The sequence below is a fragment of the Lissotriton helveticus genome, chromosome 5_1 (genome assembly GCF_964261635.1).
Source record: "Lissotriton helveticus chromosome 5_1, aLisHel1.1, whole genome shotgun sequence".
NCBI classification, from domain to species: domain Eukaryota; kingdom Metazoa; phylum Chordata; class Amphibia; order Caudata; family Salamandridae; genus Lissotriton; species Lissotriton helveticus.
In genome coordinates, this window is record NC_136065.1 from 1093189022 (window position 1) to 1093212084 (window position 23063).

The 23063-nt window shown below is 46.1% G+C and overlaps 1 long non-coding RNA gene across 2 annotated transcripts in view; it reads left to right on the forward strand.

The window, feature by feature from the left end:
* The first annotated feature begins 11745 nt into the window (after positions 1 to 11745).
* The window catches only part of LOC144755145 (uncharacterized), a 188720-nt gene continuing 177402 nt past the window's right edge, over positions 11746 to 23063 (forward strand). Inside the window, exon 1 of one of the 2 annotated variants that reach the window (XR_013594846.1) lies at positions 11746 to 12365. This is a non-coding gene — a long non-coding RNA (uncharacterized LOC144755145). The remainder of the gene's footprint in view (positions 12366 to 23063) is intronic. The other variant, XR_013594845.1, reaches the window with a different exon arrangement.

Here is a 23063-nt window from a genome sequence, read left to right on the forward strand (position 1 = left end):
AGTTGTATAAATTTGGCTCTAAGCATCACTGACACTTGATATCATTTACAATCGTATTTCCAATAATATACATGCCTATACTAACTTTCGGTAGGAATAGGACGTTCAGAGCAGTTTTGCACATTCCTCGCTTGACAACTTCTGCATGATTTGTTTTCTAATGGACCGCTTTTTTCCCCTCTACTTGTTTTGTTACTAAGTCATTTGCGTTTTGCAACCTTATAGTATCTCTGTATTTTAATCATGTTGTTTTATTTAGATTTTAAGTATTTTATTATTACCTTCTCTAAACTTGCACTTTCTGCCGTTTTTGTAAAGGATTTTAAGTAATCATACAATAAAGATTTCTTCGTTTGGCTGGTGAAACTGCACCTTTGCCGGCAAGATTGCTCAGTGAGTTGAACAGCTGATGGAGTTGTTTCCAGGTAGTGAGCTCAAATCCCAGCTGGACAAATCATCCTTCCTGAATATGGACTCCAATGGATACTGAGAATCTATACTAGGATGTGCAAAATTTAAATGTCATCCCTCAAATATTCAAGCGTAAAAAGGAGGAAGGTACCCCTATAGATACTACAGGGATGGGGTATGTATTTAGATCCAAAAAGACATAAACCCTGTTGTGAAGTATTTAAGGAACGGAGAAACATCCTTATTAAACACGACAGTTACACTTGTGTTTGGACGTGGGCTAGTATCTACTTTCTCAACCATATCTTTCATTACACAATACGTTTTACCACTATATAAAGTATCACAGTACAGGACAATAGAAATAGAAATGTTTATATTGTGTAATGAAAGATGTCCCGCAGTCTCTGGTGGTCACCTCTCATCCAAGTTTCTGAGTAAGCATGGAAGTACAGACATTTCGAAAGGCATGGACAGACAGGAGGGCCTGAATGGTCAGAACACCTGACCAGCCACTACCATCCCCAAAGATAAAAGGGTTCCGAGTCTGACGTCCTAGGAATGTTGGCAAACCAGTAATGGTCCTCAACTGTGCAGAGGCTCCACACTAAAACTGGAAACATACTCTCTGTCGGGGTTTCAAGGTCACCTTGTATTCTCTGCGTGATATACACTTTACACAAAACTTTACAAAAGTAAACATCTGGGAATGACACTCAAATAGTGAACTATGAGAAGAAAGGACAGCCTTCTTCTGCTCCAGGGGAGACTTACCTGCTGCACAGTAGGCCAGTAACCCTTGCATGAAATCAGAAACCTACAGTTCGGGAGGAGATGGCTTCTTTTCAATGGGCTGGAAAGCTAGAACTATGTGATATGGATGCTTATTCATCACACTACTTTTTACATTCAAAGATTTAGGTCTTAATTTAATTGGTGGAAGTAAACGGTACTTAATCAAAAATATATTGCAAACGTATGTCAGTCCCATAGAATCATATTTGGCTTACACATACTTTTAAATAAAAGCTACAGCTTCCATTTCACTACAGCAATTATTTATTTCAAAGGATGTCTTATTCATTGTGTTATATTCATATTAAAGTGACATTCATTTTGAGAAATAACATTCATGTCAACACAAGTCATACTTATTTCAACATGTGTCACTTGTTTTTTTTTATCTCATCTAACCACAAGACATCAGCAGATTTAACAAGCCGTCTTATTTTGCTTCTAGGTGCCTCTCGGCTAACTGCGTTTGTCTAGGCCAACCCGGCCTGCCTCACGTGATTGAGGCTTGGTGTAATCATAGGACCCGGGTGGGAAACCATCACTTAACAGGTTAACAATCTCAGGCGCCGTCCCTAGCTTAACAAAGGATGCCAAATATTATGCAGGTTTTCCTCGCTACCATCTTGTTCTAAACGTGCCATACCAAATATAGCTTTGAGCCAGCCCTCTCTATTCGGGGGGATCGAATCCTTCCACCTTATACAAATCTCCCTCCGGGTTAACAATATAAGGTATAACAGCAACCCCTTATGAATCTGTGATAGCGCCCCGTTTATAAGATTATTATTGCCAAAAATCACCAAATGGAGATCGATCTCAATATCAATTTCAAGGATGGATGATTGAGAATCCTCCACATTTTTCCAAAAAGATCTTAACTCCGGACATTCGAAGAAAATGTGGATATCGTCTGCGTTGAATAATTTAAATCTAGGGCATTTTGAGGGGGGCAACGGGGCAAATTTGGCTATCTTAGCCGGGGTATAATAAAGTCTGTTGAGCACAAAAAAAGGATGCTTCTTTAAACTAGCAGGCTTAATATATTTAAAAAGTAATTTAAGGGATGGCTCAAAAAAGTATTCAATACCGTGGGCAAGTGATGTTTGGTTCCAGACCGATGTTTGGGAAGGAATCTCCAGATCTTCTGCTTCGAGAAACCTTGTGTACCACAAAGATATTTCTTTCTTTTTTGACTGAGGATCTTGCAATAGCCGCTCGAGTTCCCAACTCCCTGTAATATCGCCCACTTCTGCCCCATACCATGATCTAAGTTGAAGAAACTTACACCTAGAAAATGTGGGGCCTATCTTAGCTTGTAAGATCTACATTGGAAGAATTCCATCTGTGTCCACCAGAAACGACCATTTCACCAAACCAGCTCTCTTGATCGGAGTCGCCAAGCTATCACTCAGGCAAAGAAGGGGCCCCGGGGAATTCCAAATGGGGGCAAAATCGGAGAAGTATCCTATGACCCAAGTGCGTCTAACTTTATACCATGTCGTCAAGGCAGCCTTAGGAACCTTAAGATGGACACGTTTAAAGTGCCTAGGGGCCTAAAACTTGTATAGAAACCCTCCTTGTCCACTACCTCCCTCAGCTATTACCATTTCACCCAAAAGCTTGCCCCACATTGTTTCCTCTGGAATAGAAAGCAGCATCCTGATGCCCTTAAATTGGAACCAATTGATATCCGGAAGAGCCAACCCACCTTTTAAAAGTTTTCTTCTTAGTATTTTCCAGGACATCCTAGAATTTTTATGTGCCCATTTGAAACTTCCAATTTTCCCCTGGATCTTACTTATGTTCTTATGGGGAAAAGTTAAGGGAACTGCATTAAATAGATACGTCAGCTTGGGTAAGACACTCATCTTCACCAGATTGACCTTTCTGTAGATCGTTAAAGGGAGGTTACTCCATCTGGCGAAGAGGTAGTCAATTTCCTTTTCAATTCCCCCCAGATTTATCAGAGGTATTTTATTCAGGTCCTTAACAATTTTTATACCTAGATACCTAAATTCTTTGCTGGTGGGGCCGCCTCTGTAGTTGGTGTTCCAACGCATGACTTCAGTTTTTGCTGAGTTGGCGAGCTATCCTGAAATCAAGCAAAACTCCTCCAACAGGCTTTCGAGCCGTGGAATAGATGTCTCTGGATCACTGGTGTACACTGTAACATCATCAGCATACAATGCTATTTTACACTGATAGTTTTGTGAATTAAACGGGCTGATAGTATAGTTTGAGCTAGGGGCTCGATATAAATGTTGAATAAGAGGGGGGATAAGGGGCACCTCTGTCTGGTCCCTCTCTGGATGTCAAAGCTGGAAGTCAGGGAGCCATTCAGGAGGATCTCCGTGGATGCTCCTTGATAACAATTCCTTAGGGTCTGCACAAAGATAGGTCCCATCCCCATAGCCTCCAGGACCCCCCCATAGGTACCTCCAACACACCCGGTCAAAGGCCTTAGCAGCGTCTAAGGCCACTACTGCTAAGGTATCCGCCCTCGTCTCAGCCAAATCGATGTCGCCTATCAGTAGTTGCGTCTGCTCCTGAATAAATCTCCATACGATAAAACCCTTCTGGTCGATATTAATCAGGCTAAGTGCCAATTTCGCCAGTCTCCCTACCAGAATGCCCATAAAGATCATATAATCGGCATTCAGCAGGGAGATCGGACGGTAAAAATCAGCCTTCAATTGGTCCTTCCCTGGCTTCAATATTAAAATGATCATGGCTTCCTTTCAAGATCTGGGTACCACACCTGAGGTGCAATAAACTGAGGGCCATATTATCAAGAAAGGGCGATACATTATCGCCGCTTTTATCGGCAGGAAACTGCCGCTAAAGCGGCGATAATGGGCTTGATAATATGCCCTGTGAATTCCCATAGAAGCCCAGGTTAACACCAGAACCTGGGCTTCTATGGGGATTCACAAGGGCATATTATCAAGCCCATTATCGCCGCTTTAGCGGCAGTTTCCTGACGATAAAAGCGGCGATAATTTATTGCCTTTCTTAATAATATGGCCCTGAATTAAATAGAGTATGAAGTACTGGGGAGAGTTCATCTGAAAGAAGTTTATATACTTCATTAGGGAGAGCATCCAAACCGGCAGCTTTTTTATTTTTAGGCCTCTTTATTTGATCCCTGATCTCTTCGATGGTTATGGGAGCGTCAAGAACATCCCTGCTGGGTTCAGTTAGAACAGGTAAAGATTTATCTCTTAGCCAGAAAGATATCATGTCCTGGGAGGGGTCCAGATTCTCCCTATACAGATCTGAGAAGAGAGAAAGAAGGCATTTTTGCAATTCTTCAGGCTTACTAGATTTTCCCCCACTACTATCAATAATGAGTTCATTGATATTATTTTTTGACCGGTCAATCCTGGCCTTCCAGGCTAGTATGGCCCCTGCTCTTTCCCCATAGTCGAAGTTTTTCATATTCCTCGCTTGCCATTGCATGTTACATTTCTGATCCAGCAAGCACCTGGGGTCCTGCCTGGTCTCCAGATTTCTTCCTACCTGCTTCAGTTTTTCTGCATTCTCCGGATTAGTATTGCCCTTTCCAGTTCTAGTTCAGATATTCTACTCTGCATGGCCTGTAATTCCAAGGTATTTGCTTGATTCTTAGAGCATATTAGGCCATGTAGCATGCCTCTCAAACTGGCTTTGTAAGCTTCCCAAACATAATCTGTTGACGTGGAGCCTAAATTAAATGAGAACAATTCTAGAGGACGTTCTGATAAACTGAACAATTCCAGGGTCCGACAACATTGATCTATTCTCATTTGTGGACTATTGCCGTCCGTGGAATATAAAAACAAAAGAGGGGCATGGTCAGATAAATGGCTAGGCAAAACAGATATATTGCAGAGGTTATCTAAGATTTCCCTGTTGACTAAAACGTAATCTATTCTAGAGGAGTGATGGTATTTTTTACAATAAAAGGTGAATCCTTGGGCATCACCCATCTTAGCCCTTCAGAGCTCTACCAAATTTACATTAAATAACAGATTCTTCATAACCCTGCGTGATCACGGGGTCCCTATAACATGACTCGAGTTAGATCTGTCTTTAGAAGGATCAAGGCGGACGTTAAAATCACCTCCTATTATAAAGGGAGGATTCCCCGTGATCAGTTTATCTTGTGGTTTACCTAAATATGTGGGGTCGTCAGTGTTTGGACTGTAAAAAGAAGAACAAGTCATCTCCACCCCCTCAAAATCTAACAAAGCCACGACCCATCTTCCTGTTTGATCTGTCTGTACAGATTTAATCCTACAAGGAGTCCCTTTCGTCACCAAAATTGCAACCCCAAGACTATTTATTGATTGCTGAGAGAAACAAAAACACTGAATCCAGGGAATTTTTGAAAAAATTGTCTGTGACTCAGTTGAACTCAGGTGACTCTCCTGCAGAAGACAGACCTGTGCTGGGGAAATTTCTAAGTACTTAAAGATCAACCTTTGCCTACGCGGGCATCTCAAACCATTCAGATTCCAGGAAATGAAACAAATTTTACGACCCCTTTTAATATTACCTACCATTAGTTTGGGCACCCTTTCCTTGAATTATATGGAATTCCTTAAAAAACAAATGAGATGAGAAATTTTTATTTTTCCCCTCTCTGCTCCCCACCCAGTGCTCTCCCCACTCCCCAGGGTGACCCCTAGGCCCCCCTGCACTCTGAGGAACCCTCCCTTCCAATAGGCGACGCCTATTCGGACACCGCCCCCTCGGGCCTTAATTTAATAACATTGAATTGTTAAATGCTTAGGATCTAGAAACCGAGCTCTCAAAAAGCCTCTACTTTCTCCTTTGTTTCCCTCCCCCCTTCTCGTATGTAATCCTTGCTATAAGGGTATCCACTTCTTCCATTGAACGAATCATGTGCATGTGGTTATTCCACATCACTCGTAGTGTAGCAGGGAACCACAGTTGGGCTTTGGCCCCTAGACTGTTTAGCTCTGCCAACCTCTTCCCCAACTCCCACTGTCGTGTGGCCTTTATGTACGAAATGTAGAATCTGATGGAGAAAGAGAAGGGAGATAGATCTGAGAATGGGGAAGGTATGACCCCTTCCTTTAGAGCGGCAGTCAAAATCAACTCTTTGACTGAGTATGACAAAAAATGTACCAATATTTTCCGGGGTTTCTGTCTCCCTGGGTTCCTTTTAAAAGGGTCCCTATGGACTCTGTGGATTTCGTAGTTAAGATCGATGTGTGGATGATTCTTAAGGTCAGTATCTTTCAGTAAGGAGATTAAAAAAAAAACTAATATCCCCCCCCCCCCCCCCCCCCCAAGATCTTCCGGAATATTTAGGAGCTTCAGGTTGTTTTTCCTTGAATGGTTCTCCAATTGTTCGAGGTCGTCCTTCAATTCCTTATTTTTTTTTTTTCACAACAAGTTTATTGACAAAGATGAGCATATGTAATAAGATGGACCCCCACAATCGGGAAGGCACCATCAGACATTCCGATACAATCAAGTAAATAGAATTGAGTATTCAGTCAAAAATCATTGCAGCACAAGGTCATAAGAAACGATCATCTCTGTTTTTTAACACTAAATTATCCACTCATCCCCAACTCCCGGATCCCTCCCCTGGATCCCACCCTAACCCTATGCATGTGTGCATGGACGGTGTCGATGAAAATTCTCAAAGTGGTAAGTGTGTGTGTGGGGGGGGGGGAACGGGGCCGTCCGGCCACAGGGAGTTAAAGATCCTCTTCTGGTTCCACTGGGGGGTCCAGCAACAGGTCCCTGTAGTCCGCCCATCTCTTCCATACCTTAAAGTGCTTACGGGGGCACCCTCGGGCCTCAAAGATCGGTCGTTCCAGACCCATGCAGAAGTCCATGCCAGCCTTCCACGCACACAGGGGGGGGGGTCTCACATCCTTCCATACACGGGCTAGGTCTCTTTTGGCCACCACCAGCCCCAGGAGGAGCAGGTGTCTCTTGTACACATTGCCACCAACCCCCTCTAGAATATGTAGCAGCCCCAGACGATGGGTACGAGGGAGGGTCCATCCCAACACTTCCGACAAGCAGTCCCATACACCTCTCCAGAAGCCAACCAATCTAGGACACGACCACAACGTGTGGATCAACGTACCCCTCTCCAGCCCGCATCTCAGACAGTCCGGGGACTCTATCAGTCCCGCCTTCCACAAACGCTCGCGGGTATAGTAGGCTCTGTGCAGGATTTTGAATTGGATTAAACGGAATCGGACGGCAATGGCCGCACCCCTCGGGGATTCCAAGGCCTCACGCCAATCATCCTCATCCAGCTGACCCACGTCCACCTCCCAGGCCGCCTTCAGTGGAAGGAGGGTGGAGGAACAATGGATGACCATTGTCTGGTAAATGCGTGAAACTTTTTTGTCTCCCAGATCGCCCATGAATACCTTAGCTTCAATCGGGCTGAAGTCAGGAAGGGAGTCAATGCCGGTGAGACTGGGCAGCAGCGCATGCCGGAATTGCAAATATCGAAAAAATTGAGATTGGGGCATGTCAAACTCGGCGCTAAGGGCCTGAAAGGATTTGAGGGCTGTGCCAGACATCACTTGGCCTAATTGTGAAATACCAATTGCGTCCCAGCCATCAAAACCTGATAGTTTAGACAGTTCCGGTAACAAGCCGTTACGCCACAAGGGCGTCTCCGCGGTCAGTCTGCCCCACCAGCCCATGCGTCGCAGGGCCTGCCGCCACACCGCAAAGACAAGTTGTGTAACCCTCGGTAGAGAACGACGCAACCGGGGTGAATAGAGGATGGTGTGGAGCGAGTTGTCGCCCATCAAGGCACGTTCCAGGGCGTAGGCCGGGTCTTCGCCATTGCTATACCACCAGTCGTTTAGGATGAGGAGGTGTGCGGCTTGATAGTAGGACTGCAGATCCGACGTGGCCAAGCCCCCACCGTAGGTGGACAAAAAGCACGTACGTAGCGCAACCCTGGCGGCCCCTCCGGCCCACAGGAAGCGGCCCAGCAGAGAATTGACCTGTCGAAACCACTGAGGTGGGACGGGATATGGGTGGTTCTGCAGCTGATACAAGAGGCGTGGTAGCGCCACCATCTTAAAAATGGCAGAGCGGCCAAAGATGGACAGGGGCATCCGAGACCAAGTCTTAACGTCCGACTGTACCTTCTCCCAGACTGGTATGAGATTATGATCCCAAGCAGTGGCCGCCGAGGCCGATAGAAATACGCCGAGATATTTCAGCCCGGTCGTAGCCACCCGCAGCCCTGAGGCCCAGGGGTCCGCCAAGGCGCCCCCTCCGAGCACCCACAACGTGGATTTATGAAGGTTCAGATAGAGGCCCGAGGCCTCCCCAAATTGTTGCATCACCTCCAGGACACGCGGGCCCGAGCGCTGCAAGTTGGTAAGAAAAAAGAGGACGTCATCCGCATACAGGGCTATTTTGTCAGACAGAGTGGCAGTCCATTGAAAGCCCTGTATCAGCGCATCCTGGCGCACTTCAATTCCTTATTTTTAGTCGATAATTTTGACAAGTGGGAGATGGGTGTCTCGATCGATTCTTTTAATTTGGGGATTTCAACCTCAATTGCCTCAGTCCTAGCAGTGACTTCCTCCAACTTTTGAGCAAGTACCTCACATGATGATAGGATAGCAGCCTGGTTCGCCTCTGAAACAGAAAACCTGTTAGCCAGCTCTGCTTGGTTTGTCTCTGATACGGTAAATCTGCAAGCCATCTCATCTTTCATAGCCAAGAGAAAATCAGCTAAAGAGTGTGTGCTTGATGCTGGTGTGATTTGGTCGTTGGGGGGAGGAAGATTTAAATTTTTACAGCTGTTTTGAAGGCCCAGGATAACCAGGTCCACCATTTGTGCCAATACCTGCTCCCCCCCCCTGTTCTGGCTCCAACTCCTGTACATGCTCTTGTTCAGCTCTACTCTTGCCCTGCCCTTGGTCTTGATCGTCCTGTGATCCCAGCACTGAGTATCTGTTAGTGAGGCTAATCGCCGGGTGGACCACCAACTCCGTGCGAGTAATATTAACAGAAGCTGGGGTCTGGGGCGGCTCCGACTGAGTGACTTTAACTGGGGGCTCGCTACCTTCACCCATTGATGCCTTCCCCGTTGAACATGTTGGACCCGCGGGAACAGGAGCAGAGGCAGAGGACAGTGTCGAGGCCGATGTATATATATAAGTGAACACAGTGTTGGACTTGAGCATGCTCGTGTTCGCAAAAGTGGACGAGGACGGGAACAAAAAAGTTGTCGACAACAGAGACATGACTTGGTAAAAAGTTTTCAGGGACAGAGGCATTTTTGATTTTGTAGTTGACGTTTTCTTATCCCAGGGTTTCCCCTTGCCCTTGATCGTTTTGGCTTTTACTGGGGTTACAAACCCGCTAGTACTCCCCCCTTGTTTGCGCTGTCTGACTGACGTTCTAACTTCTGCTATGGGGGGGGGGAGACTCTTGGAGGTATAACTGAATGAGTAATCGCTGTGTTAGATGACAAATGAGCTGCTCTTGCTCGCAAGGTGTACCTACTTAATTTGGGGGGGAAGTACCCTCTAGAGTCCCAACCCGCCAGCAGGTCATTTACTGAGGAACTGAAGGCCTTAAGAACTTCAACAGGGGCAAGTTGCGAGGACTGAGGCCCCCCTACCTGCGCACCGTCCTCTGAAGACCACTCAAACCTGGAGCATGGACAAGCCTCCGCAGAAATGCTGGCCCTTCCCTTGGTGAAGCAGAGCACTAGGGAAACGAAATCCCTGTGCCTCCGCTCGAGCACGGCAACTCTCCACCTCCAACGCGGTATCCCAGTGTCTGCTCCGCACTCGCCGCCAGGAACTCTGTGAACAGCTGGGTCGTCTCGCACAGGCATGAGCGGGCTCCCCCGCATATCCCGAAACAACCTTAAAAACACAGCTAACGAGGAGGAACTGAGGTAAAGGGAAGATTTAAACTAACGATAAACGCTCATTTGAGTCTCGGTTTCTAGCAGCCATGTAGAGCCCGAGGGAGCGGGACCGCGGCCATTAGAATGCGGTCGCCATGTTCCTCACCTCATCCGTGCTCACTGATCAACATATGTCACTTGTGTAATTCTTTTCAATGCATTTCATTTTAATTTCAATGTCATATTCTTCCTACAAAGTCGTTTTCAACAGAAATATCTCATATCACATTCCATTAATTTCTAATAGTGTCATACTCTTCACACACAAGTGAGGTAAAAATAGGTGCAAAGCATTAAAATGAAACACATTATTCAAGTCAAAATTAAAAGCATAAACATAGCCTAAAAGGGGTGTAAGTTCCATAACTCTTAATAGGAGGCCTGATGAAACACATGCAAATCACATACCTTTCACATACTTGTACTCCTCAGAGCCTGTGATGCCCTGGTCACTTCTTGGTTGTCCACAGGAACAGTTTAACTAAGCAGGCCCTGCAGTACTCCCCTTTGGTGCGAGGCCTCCAGATACTTCCACGGGATCCTTGCAGGATACCCACACTTTGGGCTATCACAAATAGTCACTTACCTATCTTGTGGAAGGCTGTGACTCATTCCCTCAGAAGCAGAGCATTTGGTGAGTAACAAAGAAAAGCTTCAAGCCCCTTTCAGCAGGAAGTTAAAAAGCAGTCTGCCACTAATGTAATGGATACTGTACAAACAATGTGCTCCAGCTACAGAATCCGAAGTTTCAGTTTCAAATTCCAAGAGGAGGTCTTGGGTGATATTCTACAAACCTCTGTCAATTACATGAACCCACTTACCATGGATTCAGTTGCCGAGTCAGTAGAGGATTTTTGTGCATTTATATTTTGGTGCATCATTAACAATGTGCAGAATACAGTTTCACACTCAATTTCACAAGTATACACTGATATAGTACTTGTGTCTTTGAAACTAATTTGAATTTCCTATGATGTGTAGAAATACGTTTTCCTGATTCTTGTCAACTAGGCCTCAATTTGGGCCTAGCAGTCATGTTTTCCAAAATGGATGTAATCCTTGTCCTTCGCCTGCGCGTCACTGCCTCTCATTTCCACAGTACCAAGTCTATTAGAATATTTTTTTTTATTTCCATTGTCATTGTTCATGCTATTTTTGATTAAGTTTCCCCAACTCAGTCACAAAATTGCAACTATTTATTCAGTCTTTCTGCTAGTACCCTATTCATTCATATAAAAAGCTGTAAATAGTTTGTTCTACCATCTCCAGATGACAATATCATAGAATAATTATTCATGTAGAGGGATTGTGCTTAGGTGGTAAGGAAATAGGACGATTAAGAGGGAGTGCACCAAAGTGACATAGAAAAGGGACAGACGGGTGTCTTGACTTGGGGAAAGGAAGATGGCGGACTGACACCGCTGCTGGGAAGTGGATGCAGAGCGGTCTCTGAGCACTCGTGGAATTAAGGCACGCAGACAGTACAGACGGTACTGAGGATGTTCAGAAAAGAAGCATAAAGGGGAGATAATGCTGAACTAATCGATAACGAGAAACTGACTGAGCTTATTGAACGGCGTTCTTCCTACCTGCTGCAATAGGGCTTCGCTGCAGTGGCTGACATGCTGACCGCTCTCTGCGCTGCAAGGGGAAAACGCTGGGAGTTACGGGAAAACCGCAGCACTGCAAGGTCGGATGGATTACCGGCATAAAGAAAGGGCTTGACCGCTGGCGGCTGTTGGTGGATAGGCTGAGCGCTGTGAAGGCTGGGAACTGCTGTACTGAGAGGACAAGTGGATTCTCGGTAAGCGGAAAGGCTCAATCGGTATCAGCTGCTGGCTGATAAACTGAAATTGAATACAGCTAGCTGAATATAGCTGAATTAGCTCAATATAGCTGGGGGCTTACTTCACTCCTCTTCTTTCTTCACGGATATTACCGAAGCCCGTATGTTTTTTTTTGCTGAGAAAGTTCCACTCTGGGTTTTGCTACAGGCCACTGACTGTTCTGGGTACTCCTGCCGGTTCTCATTTCAGCTGCTGGATAACTAGAGTACTGGTGTACCTACATCGAATTGAAGAGAATGGGGCCGCCAAAAGCGAACTTTTCAAAAGGTGGCCATGTCGGAGCTCGGTCGGCAGCAATAACAGCAAGTACTGGGGTCAGTCTGAACCATAATGAGAGGGAAGAGGAGAAGGGAGAAGAAACTGAGATATTACTTGCTGCATCAAGGGTAGGTCGCCCTGTGTTGAGAGTACTACAATCTGGGAAGGCCTCCTTGGTTATCAACCCAAAGGGTAACGCTACCTATCCTTTAGAGTCAGAAATGGTGAGTGCACTGATGGAGGCGGCGTCACAAAGGGCAGTGGCGTCAAGTGTGGAGGAGGCGGATACAAATGGGCTTAGAAATAAGTTTAATGGCTCCAAAAGCTCTAAAGGAGACTTTGACCTCACCAATTGCACACTCAACCATAACAGTTAATCTTCCACAATCTCCTTATCCTCTGCAGTCTATATACAAAAACAACAGGGGGGTATTTACTCCCAGTGACCATTGTACAGACTCTGAGAAAAAGGAGGAAAATACTGAGGGGAGGGCCTCTGGCACTGGGGTTGATAAAAATTGCAAGGGCAACAAGACCCCCCCCACACCAGATTTTGGGCCAGAGCGTCGGCTCTTTAAGTGATGGAGGCATGGAGACTTTAGAAAATTATTTTGGCAGTCAGAAACCTTCCCAAGATTTGAATCCCGCTAGCAACGACTGGGTCACAGTTAGTTGCGATGAATCCACTGCGGAATATTGTGAGGATGGGACTTCGACTAACAAACAGAATAAGGGGAGTGGCAAAACTAGAGCCCAAAGACAAAATAAAAAGAAACTTTTGGATAAACAGAGTGACAAGCAGAGGGACACTGCGTCTAAGTCTCTTAAGCTGACAGCAACTAGTAGCCCGCTTCGAAAATGGGTCATGAAGAAGGGCGAGGTGAAGTGAATGATTTCACGCCTCTCTGGTTCTAGCCCCGAGCTCCTCACTCAAACTACCCATGTTCTTCCAGCCTCTCTAGTGACAGGGAGGGGACAAGGGAAAGATTATATTGGGATAGCATGGAATCTGGAGATATCAATAATCAGGAGCTATCGACAATGCTACCCCCTGCAACGTCAATACAGGGCACCACGACGAGCCAAGGAAGTCAAGAGGGATCAATGGACCAGATGGCTGAATTCAGCCAGATATCTGAGCAGATAGCATAGCAGAAAATTCTCAGGGCATTACAGACACAGAGATCTGAAACTCAAACATGTTATGCCGAGGCTAGAGCTGATAGCTCTACTATTAAATCCATGTTGTCAGATTTGAAACAACAAATAGCCGCTATCACGTCTGATGTTAGCGAATTTCAGCACAGGGTAGCTGAAACCGAAGACTATGTGAGCCAGACATTAAAACGTAGAGATACACATGATGTTCAGATAAGATCGATGCAAATGAAAGTCGAAGATTTAGAAAATCGACAGCGATGCAATTATTTGCGAGTGTTTGAGCTGCCAGAGGGAACGGAAGAAACGGACTGTAGATCTTATATGGTCACCTTGCTTCAGAGATACTTTCCAGAACTGTCCGACTGGGATAGTCAAATCCAACTGGCTCATAGACTGCCACTGGTAACTAACAGACCTCCTGGTCGCTTTCCTAGACCTATTTTAATTTACTTGGGAAATTTTCTACTGCAACAAGCAGTTTCCATTAAAGCTAGGCCTACAACTCCAGTTCAAACAGAATCTTACTCAATGTTTGTGAGATCTGACTTCTGCAAAGACACTATGGATCGCCACTGGAGACTTCGACAAATGATTGACCCTTTGAAGGCAGCAGGGGCACAGGTCTATCTTCAGGAGCCCGGGCGTCTAAAAATAATGAAGGATGGTCACTCTAAGATGGTCTTTTCGGAGCAGGAGGCTCAGGAAGTGCTGAAATCTTGGGGACAGGAGTCTGGGAAATAGATTGGATAATTTGTTTGTATATTGTGATTGCATAGATCTCCATCTTTGGATTGGATTTTTTTCTTGGCTGATACATAGCTGTCTGTATACCGGGAAGAAGGCCCTTTTTAGGTCTCGACTATTAAATTCCGTAGGAATTAATAGCTCGAGACTTATTGGGGCTAAACTAAGAGCTAAACTAAGCTCTCAAAAAATGCGGATTTCCAGAAGTGCATGTGTCCCGTGCACGCGCTTCTATCCGCCTGCCTGCCTGCCTCGCATCACCACACCACATCAAAGCCAGCCATCTGTTGCTCGAGCCTCCTGCCTGCCTCCTGCCTTTGAAGTGAAGCTTAGCTTCACTTCAAAGGGATCCGCTCCCCCGCTCCCTGTTTCACACTTTTCACGGCCGCCAGGCCGTGTCTCGCATTTCTACTCCCTCCCTCCCCACAGCAATGCCAAGAGCTTGTTATTTTATCCGGGTGCCACGAGTTTGTTGGTTTACGCGCAAGTGGTTATAGTGGCTAACACTGCTTAACAGATCCTGCTTTGGCCACTGTGTTTTAGGAGTAGCTCTGGAAATGCAACACCGAATGGATGGATGCCCGAGTAGTACAGCATCGTTCTTTTTGCAGTGGTCGTTGGATCAGCGTTACAGCAGACTCGTCCCAAGAGCAGTGCTCGCCCTTGTCATTCCTTTTATCACGCGCTGAAAGTGACGTCGACAGACTTGCCCCAAAGTTGTTTACTGTGTCTCCGGAATAATATAAAATCTTTTAGAGAGTTAACTGTTTCGATTCTGACTGACTCTGACCGCGAAAATAGAATGAAGTAGTGCAGAGTTGCATACAGATTTTCCGCCTCCCCCGCCCCCTGCTTCACACTTTTCACGTCCGACAGGCCGTGTCTCGCATTTCTGCTCCCTCCCTCCCCACAGCAATGCCAAGAGCTTGTAATTTACATCCACCGATCGCTTAGACTGTTTTTAAAAGATTTGTTAACTCACTCAGACTGAACTCAGACAAGACGGAAGTCCTCATCCTGGGACCATCGCCCTCCGCCTGGAACGACTCCTGGTGGCCTCCCGCCCTGGGCACCGCTCCCAAGCCAACAGACCATGCACGCAACCTGGGCTTCATCCTGGACTCCTCCCTCTCGATGACCAGACAAGTCAACGCCGTCTCCTCGTCGTGCTTCAACACCCTGCGCATGCTCCGAAAGATCTTCCGCTGGATCCCGACCGAAACCAGGAAGACGGTAACCCAGGCACTCGTCACCAGCCGACTGGACTACGGGAACACGCTCTACGCGGGAACCACAGCCAAACTACAGAAAAGACTCCAGCACATACAAAACGCCTCCGCCCGACTCATCTTGGACATCCCCCGACGCAGCCACACCTCCGGCCACCTGAGGGACCTGCACTGACTCCCCATCAGCAAAAGGATCACGTTCAGGCTCCTTACCCACGCACACAAGTCTCTCCACGACCTGGGCCCCAAGTACCTCAACGACCGCCTGACCTACTACACACCCACCCGCCAGCTACGCTCTACAAGCCTCGCCCTCGCCGCCGTACCACGCATCCGAAGAGCCACTACCGGAGGAAGATCCTTCTCCTACCTGGCAGCCAAGACATGGAACTCCCTCCCCGTCCACCTCCGGCTGACACAGGACCATCTCGCCTTCAGGAAACAACTCAAGACCTGGCTGTTCGAGCAGTAGCGGACCCCCTCCCCCAAGCGCCTTGAGACCCTTCCGGGTGAGTAGCGCGCTATACAAATGCTAATAATGAATTAATTCATGTGGCCTTTTCTGAACGTCTGTTCTTTTTGAAAACACTAAGCCCATACCGTTATTACAGAACATATGCTGTCACATGATCCATTAAGTACTTGGAATGTGTTATACAAACGTGCCAGTTTTACATGTATACTGTGCGCCATCAGTTTGGACAGCAACCTATGCTATTAACAACTAGACCCTTCATTGATTATAGATCAAATGTTGCAATATGATTCATAATGCACCTGAGATGTTGTCCGCCAACATACAGTGTTTACGTATCTACTGTGTGCCTTTTGATTGGACAGTCACTCCTGTAATCACACATGCTCTTTAGTATATCAACACCGCTATTGTGTATACTTCTTACCAAACTTTCATGCCCATCAACTATTTTTTTTTAAATTTATAATTTTTCTTTTAGTAACTATTTTTGAATATATCTGTTCATTCCATACAGTCCGTCTTTCTACTATGCCTTTTTAGCCTTTCACAGTCATGAGATGCTATAGTTAGCATCCATCGTCTGTAGAGCTGCGCATCCGAAGTGCACACGTCTCTCCTCACGTGAACTAGACACCACCACTGGGGCCGCTTGGCTTTCTGATTTAGACCGGAGCCACCGGCGGGGAGTAATCCTCTCTGCCCTTTGATCCCTTAAGCGTACCGGGAGTTTATTTGGCAAGTAAGATAGTGAGCTTGGTTTCGCTACGTTTCACTGGCACAGGACTTTGTGTAATTAGCAACTATGTGACAGTGTATTTAAATTAGTCTTTGTGACCCATCCGTGGTTTCATTCTCAATTCACTTTTCGAAATGTTGGCTTACTTCACTGTACAGGCACTTAGTTGACCAGATGTTTTTAGACATTACTGCAATCTTATCACATAGTTGTTGACCCGAGTTGTTCAGTCTTATAATCAGCTTTTTAAATGCTGGTTAACTAAGGTAATTTGTACTACGGGCATCGTAGCACTAGCTTTTGCGCTTAGGCCCCGGTTTTTCAGACTACATGGCATGAGGCCCTCTGCTTCTTCCCTTTCCACACATGCCATCCGTGTAGCTTCTGGTCAACCCGTGTTGCTTCCACCCTTCATGTTTCCCCCCCCACACACACACACACACTCCTCCTACCCCCAATCATGTGTTGCTGGCTGTCAACCATCCACGTGCTTTAAAAATGTGAAACTTTTGTGTTTGCACTAGTAATGAGACGGATGTACATAGAAAGCGTCCAGGCACCTATCTTTTCACTACAGCACTCGATGGTTCTCTCTCTCTGTCACTCTCTCTCATTCCCATACACACACGTTCACTTTCTATCGCACCCTCCACCTGTGACGTCGCTCTCTGCCTCTTGCTGTCGCTCTCACCCTGTCTCCTTATCCTGTGTCTCGTTCTGCCTGTCACCCCTCTCAGTCACACCATCTCACTGTCTCTAGCCCCTGATCTCTTTCTTCCTCCACCCCTCGCGCTTTCCCTTTCTTTTTCTCTGTCCCCTCTATTCTCTCTCTACCCCGCTGTACTGTCCCCTCTTTTTCCCTTCCCCTCGCACTCTATGCGATCACACTCCTCCTTCTTTTCCCCTTTATTGTTGCTGTAGCCGCTTCTCCATTTTAGTTATTGTCTCTCTCCTTCTCCTCTTCATCGCGTGTCTCCCTCGGCCTTTCTCCCCCCTCTCCATCTGTTCATCTGCCTGGTCTTGTATTCATTTTTGCCATCTCTCTCTCCTATATGCAATCTATTTGTGCACTGCTGTCCCACCCCCTCTCTCCTCCTGTTTGTCTGTCTCTCACTATCTCTGCACCTCCTCTCTCTGCTCTTCTTCTCCCCCTGTGTCTTTGCTTCACTTCAGCACATCTCTCTGCCTGGTTACTGCTGCAGATCTTCTTTACTCTTTCCCTGTCTTCACAAGTCAAACTATCCCTCTCTCTCTGTTTCATGTTTTAGGTCTCGACTATTAAATTCCGCAGGAATTAATAGCTCGAGACTATTGCAGGGGAACAAACTCTCTTGAACAAGCATTCCTCGGCGGAATTGTCACAATGCATGTGACCTCTTGAAGCATGAAGCTTCTCCAGCACGAGCTTCACATCAAAGGCTTGCACGTCCACATCAAAGCCATCAGCCTCCCTCCCACGGGCATCTGAAGCTTCCCCCAGCGTGCGCTCGGCCTCAGGCATTTCTCCTCCCCCCTAATTATTCACCGCTGCTGTTGCTGCCCACGGCCGGCCGTGGGCAGCAACAGCAATCAGCACCACCAGAGCACCACTCAGCACCAACACAGCATCACTCAGCGCCACCCCAGCATCACTCAGCACCACCACATCACCACTCAGCACCACCACAGCACCACTCAGCACCACCACAGCACCACTCAGCATCCCCACAGCATCACTCAGCACCACCCCAGCATCACTCGGCACCACCACAACACCAATTTGCGCTACCCCAGCATCACTCAGCACCACCACATTATCACTCGGCACCAACACATTATCAGCACCACTCAGCACCACCACAGCACCACTCAGCACCACCACAACACCACTCAGCACCACCACAGCATCACTCAGCACCACCACAGCACCACTCAGCACTACCACAGCATCACTCAGCGCAACCCCAGCTTATAGGTGTCACATTTGCGAAAGTTATAACTATTGGCATTGTAAATGACAAAGCTATTAATTTAGCTATTTTCAAAACCAACACATAAATAAAAAAATTGTCATTTACAAGACCAATAGCTCAAACTTTCCTAATGCGAGACCTATTGCATTGCAAATGCTTGTTTGTGTATGGCTGGAGAAGCACTCTGCATCCAAACTTCCTAAGAAGGCTGTCTTTAAGACAGTATTAAGGGGGTGAATCCTTTCTCAAGGCACGGGGTGGGAGAGAGGGGAGAGATGGTTGGGAGGGATACTGGATGTAGGGCTAAAGCAGAGGATTTTAACAAGATTTTTTTTCTTAGAGGGGGATGACTAATAGGAATTAGCAGGAAGGTTGCACTAGATGAGATATTGGTTATTATAAATGGCAGTGATTAACTTTTTATGTTGGAATGTAGCTGGGCTAACCGCTGCTTGCAAAAGACAACTTGTCAGAGAGGAGTTAAAGATGTATCGTCCTAATTTTGTTTTGGTTACAGAAACGCACATAGCATTTAAAGATAGGGCACTATTTAATCAGTTAGGGTATAGCACTGTGATCAAGTTCTACTCAATGTGTTTCAATAAGGGGAGTGGCCATATTGGCCAGTACATTTTTGGGATATAAAATTGACCGGACTATGGCAGACGGGAGATGAAGGTGGGCTATTGCCCAATTGGTTATCTATGATACTAAATATGTTTTAGCAGTGATTTATGGGCCTAATACAGATGACCCTTCGGTTTTCAATACACTAATGCTTAATCTACTTGAATTTTAGGGGATTTTAATAGTTATGGGAGACTTCAACTGTGTTATGAACCAGACCGTAGATACAACCTCCCGTCGCATGGTTGCAAGAATGGGGAAAGTAAGGAAATCAATATTAGAACTGGCAAGGGTACATGATTTACTAGATGCTTGGCGAACTCTATACCCAGACCCCCCGGGGTTTACATTCTACTCTTGCCCGCATAGGCAATATTCGAGACTGGATATGGCTTGGGTCAGTAGCACAGTTTTGAGCACAGCAAAGATGGAGATTTGTCCGAAAGTTACATCAGATCACAACCCAATTATATTAATTATCCGACCAACAGGGGTTGTTAGAACAGGTTGCCCCTTTTCTTTTCCACGATATTTGGTATCTGATGAGGAGTATACACTGCATATGGGAAAACTTTTGGCTGAATTTTTGAGTTTTAATATTGGTACTGCATCTTCTCATATGATTTGGGACGCTATGAAAGCGTTCATTAGCGGTAGCACGCAGCAATTTATGTTATCTAAAAATAAAGTTAAGGAGGATGCCGTTAAGGAGACATTGAGGAATTTAGTCGGGCTTGAACTTTCCCACGTACAAGCAGTCAGGAGACAGGATGATGATCAGCTATTAATCTACTTTAAACTAGTTGGGGCAAAGGATAAAGTATCAGAGATTATTAAGGAAAGAGTTGCAGTAGTCTTCAATAAATTTCGGTCGAAACAGTATGAGTACAGTGAACAAATCGGGAGAGTTCTAGCTTACAAAATTGCTGACAAAAAGTCTAAAAACAAGATAGTGGAGATTAAAGGAACGAATAATATCATCCACACGGAAGCTAGGGCGATTTTGGAACAATTTGCCATCTTTTATGAAGAATTATATGCCCCCTCAAAATTAGTTGAACTAAGAGAGGTGGCACAATATTTGGACAATGCGCGGATCTCATCCTTAACAGATCAAGAGACAGTTCAATTGGAACAGGAGATACTAGCAGAAGAAGCATGGTTAGCATTGACTTCCCTTGCCACGGGTAAGGCCACAGGTGAGGATCAGATCCCGATTACATTTTATAAAACATTTAAGAATATATTAACCCCATTGTTTATAGGAGTGATTAAGGAAGTAGAGTATACAGGGGCGGTTACTCCATCATGGGACAACACGAATATGGTATTCTTTTTAAAAAAGAATAAACCAACGGCGGCTTGTGGATCGTACAGCCCGATCTCACTTATTAATGCGGACGCTAAATGGTTTGCTAAGATTTTGGCCAATCGTCTATCTCCAGTTATGGAAAAGCAGGTTTCTGGGCAACAACATGGTTTTATTAAAGGGAGGGATACGACCACTCATATTAATACTGCCATTATGGCATTTGATATGGCCGAACAAGTCAAGAGCAAACTAGGGATGATATTACTAGACTCGGAAAAAGCGTTCGACCGGGTGGCTTGGGTTTATCTGTGGCCTACCCTGTTGGCAATGGGAATCCCAGATCGAAATTTAATATGGGTAAAGGTGCTTTACCGTGTACCTCAGGCTAAACTAAGCTCCGAGGGGTTACATTACGGGGTTCCGGATAAATAGAGGAACACGGCAGGGGTGTCCTTTATCCCCCTGCTGTTCGCCTTATATCTTGAACCTTTTATCCCAACTCTTATGATGAACGAAGGTATCCGGGCAGTAACTAATGGAACTGATGAGCTAAAACGTAATGCTTATGCAGCGCCTGTGACACCGGGCGCAGACCTACAGGCTTTGCCAGTGTTTTCTTTTTCCCCAGATGGGAATAGTTCTCACTGCCCCAGCCCCACCTCACATTGGCTTCTGCTGTACCTTTGGGCCACTTCCTGCAGCCCGTTCCCATATGCCCAGTACCCATATGCCAAGTACCACGCAGTACAGCCTCAGCTGTGTGCAGTGGCTGCTGGGTGCAGGGCGTGGCTTTCGGCCACATCCTCCATCCGGTCTCCACAACCTGGAACCCAATGGGCTTGACTTTGTCTGTGTGCAGTGGCCGCTGGGCACACACAAGCTGGCCTTAAGCGTGCGTCCTTGTGCCACTGAGCTCATTGGCCACTTTGTGCTTTGGTCACTGTGCTCAGAGCCTGGCTGAATGCCCTATGCTGCGCCCTTTTTACATGCCCTGTCCCAAGTCCATATTCCGGAGAGCCCACTATGCACAGGATTTGGCTTTACACAGCACCACTGGGCACAAGACACAATAAGTGGGTACATTCTGCAAAGCATCCTGCATAGCGCTTTGACCTTGCACTGAAGACTCTAAGCGCTGCCCAATGCCACTGGCTCTGAACTGTGCCTAGTATTCCTGCCCACAACCTTGAGCTGTACTCAGTGGAAAAGGATGGATGCTGAGGCATTCTGCAGCACCCTGCAGCACCCAAGCCTTTTTAACACTGTCTGTTGTGCTGTGTTTTAAAGTCACAATTCCAGTCTCAAATAACAATGTGCTTCGGGAGATGCTGCCATTTTGAAGTGATTGTGAGCGCCTTGAAGCAGAGGTGGTCCTCAAACCACTGCAAATGCAAGTTCTGCCTGTTCAGCTGCTGTATGGTATAAATGAGATGGGCACTGCACGGTGCAAGCAACAGAGCCGGTTAGCGGTAGCCCAGACTGCAGTGTAGGATGAGGCGGTGCGTCATGAAACTTATGAGTGCTGCCCTCAGCCACGGTGCGGTCACAGGTGTTAAAGTTAGCAGGCAGTGATGGCGTCGGTGAGACCAGGGGGGCGAAGTGAAATGAGGCGGCGCGGAGTGCGGTGCCCACAAGTCAGGGAGAAATGCAGCTCCCTCCCACGAGGTTAGGACTGGAGTGTGCTTCCGTATTTCTGCCGACACTTTAAACATGCTTATTTCAAAGTGGAATACTCGGCTAAAACAGTTTCCATTGATTTCAGGCTGTAAATGAATGATTATGAGTAAAATAAAGTGCTGTAAAAATGCTGCTAAATTCCCATATTTGTGCCGCTAAATTTCTATATTTGTGCCGCTAAATTTCCATATTTGTGCCGCTAGATTTGCTAATCCATGCCGCAATATCCTGGGGGTCTGATGAAAGTGCATAGAAGGGGTAACATTGGGGGCACTTGAGGTGGGGGTTTGAGGGTGTTTGTCAGAGACAGAGTTGGTGTCTTTTCCAAGAAATTGAGCTAATGGAATAGGAGGGTTCTGGGGTGCAAGTGGATATATCTTGGCAAGTGGATTTGGCACCAAAAAGAATGCAGATTAAGCGCATACAGTATGCCTCATATCTACTGCTCACAATGGGTACAGCTGAAAAATATACACTAATACAACCCAAGATTACCATGAACAAAATAATAGGAACCCTTGTGTACAAAATTACTTTCTCTGTTAATTTAAGGAAATTCTACAGAGCTCCTACAAACACTGACCAATCGAATAGATCTGGCTCTTTTGTGGTTAAAAGCACTTGTGTGTTGACCATAACCATGCTTTCTATGTGTAGTTTTGGGGAGGCAGCAGTTTGTTGCTTTGGGGATTAGTGTTGTGCTGTGGAAGGGTTAGAGAGGGGAGTAAAGATGCAGTATAACAGCGGTATGAGAGTGATAACACTACAACAAGGAATACGCACTAACTAAATGTGAACATCCACCCCAGAATCCTCCTGGGTGTAGTATAACTATTCATGCAAAAAGCATCTGTTGAAACGGGATAGTGCCCCTAGGTGATTTTTTCCGAGGGTCTCCAATGTAATGTGT